Raw genomic sequence first — 6,028 nt, 5'->3', positions numbered from 1 at the left:
TGAAGCACACGGTTCATGACACCACATCTGGAGGCACCACATCTGGAGGCTAAGCTTCACGCATACGAATGGCCAGAGAGGAGGCGCGCGGAGCCCTTCAGCATCACTCCCGAGCGTGTGGCCCCGGCTGGACCACAGGAGGAAGCGGGCGAGCAAACTGGGCAGAGACTCTGCCAAGAACACGATAGTTTTCCAGGCTTCATGTCAGTCACATAAAAGCTACACGACACGTGATCCTTCACAGTTGTCCCCAGACGTCCCGCTCCCAGAACTGATCCCATACAGGCGCCCCGACCCCGACCCCGACCCCAACCCGCGTCGAGGTGGAAGTAGGCCTCCCTAGGGACGGCGGCTCCGGGTTGTGCTGCCGGGCGGGGAGGCCTGGCACCTTCTCGGCAGGACGTGGATGTGCTCAGGGGCTGCGCTGGAACGTCCGGGCCCTCGTCCTTCACCCAGAGTATCGCCACTGGGCAAGGGACGCCGGGCATAGGTGCCTCCGTCCACTCCGACGAGGTACCAGGTCCCTTCGAAGAGGGAGTCTGCTGACCCCTGACCAGGTGACGAGTGTCCTCCCCGAGCTTCGTGTTCTCAGCAAAGACATCTGCTGCCCCACAAGTTCTTGAGCCAAGCCCCGATTTGAGGTCACCTAAACTGGCTGTTGTCTTATCAAGAGCAGCCCCGGGTGTGGCATCTTGCGTGACCGAGGGGACACAGGGAGGCAGCCAAGGCAGAACCGTGAGAGAACACACCAGTCCTCCTTCCTGCCAGCTGCTGAGGGGAGGGCTGAGCTGGAACAGAACCGAGGGAGCCAGAAACACGATGTGTCCGTATTTCCATTTTGATTGGACACGAGCAAAGATGCCTTTGTTTTCTGATTGAGGGGCTCAGCTCGGGGCTCCAGAGAGGCCTTTGCCACGTCTCCGTCGGGGCAGGCATCTGCTAATTTCACATCCCCAAAGGCTTCCAGGCCACTGGCGACACGATTGTCATCTCTGTTCTGGTCGTGAAGGAAGTCATTCAGCAGCAGCCGAGCGAGAGGCTTCTGGAGCAGCCTACAGCAGGGTGAGGGGAAGATCATGAGACCAAAATCATTCAAGGTAGAACCTTTATCACTTCCCTCCTTCTGCCCCTGGATCTTTTGGCGGTAGACACAGCAGCAGCGGTCCGGGGCGCCGGGGTAGCGCTGCATGGGGAGTTTCCCATCCACTTTTCCGATAATCCGGAAGCACGTCAGGCCTGTGGAAGTCATAGGCATGTTGCGTGGGTCCCACCAAGTCCTCGGTCAAAGATTAAAGGCCCATTTGGCCCGACGAGCCGAGCAACAGCTCCCACTCCACCTGTGGGTCTAACGTCCTGGGGCACATGCAGCAACATCTCCGCAACCCCCAGGGCCTACCGTCCATCCAGGAGCTGCACCCAATCCACTTACCCGCGCTGAAGACCGCAGCTGCGCCTCCACCGCACGCATTATGTTCCTTCTGTACCTGTGCTCCCCGACTCCTCTAAGGGCTGCCTCAAACTAGCCTGCACGGGTTTTGATCTGTCGATGATGCTCTCTGTTCCAACTTCTCAGCGCCCAGTGCAGTCCTACGAGAGGCTGTGGGTCTCCGTACGACTGAACCACAGTCCGGCAAAGAGAGCCGATAGCTTCTCTGTGTGTGCAGAAGCCCAGCTTGGCCTGGCCCAAGCCAAGGGTAGACTTTCTAGCATCTACACCATCATATTTTTCCAACTCTGCTCGATCAATATATTGGAAGGAAAATATATCCCAAGGCAACAGTTCCCACTGCTCTTGGCCAGCAGGCTTCTGCATTCAAAGGGAGGGCCCAGCGTGGTGAGAGAGCTGTGGGACGACTAAGCACTGTGCTCTCCACGTCTGTCCCTCTGTTTCCTCCTCCAGGAACCCAACGTGACCGTGACCGTGACCACAGAAAGGGAGCGAGCCATGAAAGGGCAGTACGCGGGCCTCCCCTCTGCCACCAGCTTTAGCTGCCCGCTTTTTTTCTTTTAAATGCCTTGCTTTTTAATGGAAAAACCAACTGATGCTCATTGTAACATTTCAAATGTTAGAGATGAGTATATAAAGAACGTTCCTCCCACCGACTCCCATTCCCACTTGGAAGGATACCAAAGGGTGACTTTCCATACTTAAAAAAAAATTATTTAGGGGTACCTGGGTGGCCCAGCATTTGAGCATCTGCCTTGGGCTCAGATCAGATCACGGGATGTTGGGATTGAGTCCCACGTCGGGCTCCCTTCATGGAGCCTGCTTCTCCCTCTGCCTGTGTCTGGGCCCCTCTCTCTCTGTGTCTCTCATGAATAAATAAATAAGATCTTTAAAAAAATTAATAGATCAAAAAAATTAATAGAATATAAGGGGTGTCTGGCTGTCTCAGTCAGTAGAGAATGAGACTTTGATCTCATGAGTTTAAGCCCCACATTGGACAGAGAGATTGCTTAAAATTCTTTTTTTTGTAGAATATAGTTAGAGTAGTTCTTGAAGGAAACCTCTACCTTTCAATGCTTATATTAAAAAAGAAGAAGGGTTTGGGGTGCCTGGCTGGCTCAGTCGGTACAGCAGGTGATTCTTGATCTAGGGGCTGTGAATTCAAGACCCATGTTGGGTGTAGAACCTACTAAAAAAAGAAGAAGAAGAAACGTTTATCATCAATGACCTAAGGTTCTACCTCAAGAAACTAAAGCAAAAGTAAACCCAAGACAAGAAAAATAAATTAATTAGTAACAATAATAATAACAAAGAACAGAAATGCATATAGAGAAACCAGAGAGAAAAGGATCAAAGCCAAACGTTGGTTCTTTGAAAAAACCAGCAACAAAGTTGTGAAGCCCTAACCTCATGGACCAAGAAAAAAAAAAAAAAAAGAGAATATAAGTTACAGAATACAAATATCAGAACTAAAAAGGAGTTATGTATAGATCCTGCAGACATTAAAAGGATAAGAAAATATAATAAATTTATACAGATGAATTTGAAAGTTTGGATGAAACAAATTCCTTGAAAAGTAGAACTTTACCCAAACTGACACAAAATGAGACAAAATCTGAACAGCCGTATATCTATTATGGAAGAATTTTAATTAATTATCAAAACTTTCCCCACAAAGAAAGCTCCATGCACCCACTGTTTCAGTGATGATCTACGAGAAATTTGAGGAGGAGGTAACACTAATCTTACACAAACTTTATTAAAAAATAGAGAACATAACACTCTGAACTCATTTTGTGTAGCCAGTAGTACCTGAATATCAAGACTTGACAAAGAAATTACAAAAAAAAAAAGATAATTCTAGACCAGTATCCTTTATGAATATAAATGCAGGCTACATAAATAGATCTGTCAAAATATGAGCTAACAGTGGTTGAAGTTTTTCTGGAGACAGCTCAAGATACACAATATATACACCGTTCAGAGGATACTTGGGCAATGTCTGTTAAAAGTGGGGATTTATGCACCCTCTGTTCTTAGATCCAGCTTCCTATATGGGCAAAGGGCAAGACCGAGTGAGTATCAGTGTTCACAGTATTAAGGGTAAAAAAAAAGATTTCATACAAAACATTGTGCAAGACTTTTTATTGTTTTATTTTTTAAAAAAGTATTTATTTATTTATTTATTTATTTATTTATTTATTTATTTAAGTATGAGGAGGAGGAGAGGCAGAGGGAGGAGCTGACTCCCCACTGAGCAGGGAGCCCCATGCAGGGTTCGACCCCAGGACTCCAGGATCACGATTGGAGCTGAAGGCAGATGCTTAACTGACTGAGCCACCCAGATGCCCCAAAACATTGTACAAGACCTATTCTTATTTTTATGGATTTTATTTGTGTACATGTCCATGGTGGGGAAAGACTGTTCAAAAGATAGCGATAGTGATTGTTTCTGGATTTTGATATTATGGTTTATTTATTTTTGTGAGAGAGAGAGAATGCACACACGCCCACGTAGGGGGAGAGGGACAGGAGGGGACTCCCTGCTGAATGTGGACGAGGAGTGGATCTCAGGACCTTGAGATCATGACTTGAGCCGCAATCAAGAGTTGGGTGCTCAACTGACTGAGATCCTGAATTTTAAAAATGATGTTGTTTCTGAAGCAAGAGTAAAATTAATGATCAAAAGAAATAGTGCAATTCTCGTCCATGGGGTGTTTACCAACCCTAGTCTGGATAGCCCTATGGTGGCAGGACCCTTCCTGTTGGCAGGAAGTGTATCATCAGGGAGCAAGGTGGACTTGATTTCTTCTGAACTTCCTTCTAATCTAATTGGGATTTTATGTTTTTGTAGACCGATAAGTTACTACGTATGTGACCCTATGACTCTGTAAATGTTAGTGCAAGTCTGTGTGTCTGTGAATGTATTGTGTCTTTGTGTGTCTGTGAAAATAGTGTCTTTTTTATTCTGTATTTTTAGTGCTTTAACATCGTGGGGACCTTGCTGATCCTTGAGAGATTGCTCCTCCCAGGGCTAGCCAATTTCTAGCTTACCCTTCAAGGCAAACCAACCAAACCAGAGTCCGTACCGCAAACATCTCCTTTATGGGCTCCTATACCCCAGGCCACGGTTCTCCTACCTAACCACCCCAGGGCCAGCTGCCAGACAACTAGGGAAACCCCTATAGCCCCGGAGCCCTCTGAATTTATTTAAGCTAGCCAATCCTAAACCTTTTTATACTCCGCGACAGCATTTCTTCCCACAGATACCACAATAAAGGCTCCTAGGTGTTTCCCCCTAACTCTGCCTCTCTCTGGTCCCTATTCCTGGGATTGCTGTGCCTCCTGCTTTTAGGGATCTGTGGCATTAAAAAATTTCTTTGATAGCACTCGTTTCTGTGTCTGCATGTCTCATCATATAAAACAGTTCCTGCTGTTACAACAGTGGCTACATATGCATGTACCTAGATCTCTCCTCCTACTAAATTTGTTCAGAATAAACAAACATAGTTGGATGAGATTTTGTTCTGGCGGCAATGCTGCAACCTCTAGGCTAATTTCCCCTGAATGGGATCTATTTTATTCTTTTCAGAGCAGACTCTCTACACATTTACTTGGGATGGTGGGGAGAGGAATAATTATGACCTCTGTCTAAGAAGTCATAAAGAAGTCATAAAAAAATCTCCAAAAACAAAACACCCAAATCGATTGATGTATGATTTTGAAAAAGAAAGTACAACAAAACCCAAAACACACACACACACACACACTCAGAATCAGGTAATAAATCCTTAGGAACTTTTAGGAAGCCCTAGATTTCAAATAAAGATTGGGTGGTCTGATAGCTTATGAATATAACCCCCCCCTCCATTTCTAAAGTCATTCACCAGGCTCTTCTGAGCTTGCAAAACATCCTATTTACCCTGTAGATAGGCTGTTACCCATATTAGCTGATGGACACCATTAGATTCACTTATGCCAAAGCGCCTTGGCCGATGACCTGCCACAGAGCTCCCTTTCAACCTATTTGGTTTCAGTTTCCTGCTTGTAAACAACTATTTGCTTCAGAAGACCTATATCAAAGTGTATTTAAATTATCTGAGAGGGGGATGCCTGGGTGGCTCAGTGGTTTAGAGCCTGCAGGATCAAGTCCCGAGCTAGGCTCCCTACATGGAGCCTGCTTCTCCCTCTGCCTGTGTCTCTGCCTCTCTCTATGTGTTTCTCATGAATAAATAAACAAAATCTTTATAGAAAAATAATCTGAGGGGGGGAGGAGTATTTTTTTCCCAATATTTTATTTTTAAGTAACTCTACGTCCAGTGTGGGACTTGAATTTACAACCTTGAGATCAATAGTCTCATGCTCTACTGACTAAAGCCAGCCAGATGCCCTGGGGAGAAATATTTTAATCCCATGGCAACTTTCACGATTTTTAGCTGCTGAAAATTCTAGTGCCTGGCTTGCTGTAGAATTTTCAGGGAGTTTTTCAAGCCATAGGGGTTTAGGGTAGGTTCTATAGGTTTTGCATGTATATTCCAATCTTCTCCACAGGCATACAGCCATGAATCAGTTTAGATGATC

The 6,028-nt window shown here is 45.9% G+C and overlaps 1 pseudogene; it reads right to left on the bottom strand.

Moving 5' to 3' along the window:
* Positions 1–343: 343 nt before the first annotated feature.
* On the bottom strand, positions 344–5,392 carry LOC100856629 (annotated as a pseudogene).
* Between the last annotated feature and the right edge of the window lie 636 nt (positions 5,393–6,028).

Source organism: Canis lupus, chromosome 33, assembly GCF_011100685.1.
Source record: "Canis lupus familiaris isolate Mischka breed German Shepherd chromosome 33, alternate assembly UU_Cfam_GSD_1.0, whole genome shotgun sequence".
NCBI classification, from domain to species: Eukaryota; Metazoa; Chordata; class Mammalia; order Carnivora; family Canidae; genus Canis; species Canis lupus.
Note: the sequence above shows the minus strand (reverse complement) of the source record. Positions and strands in the feature narration are given on the sequence as shown.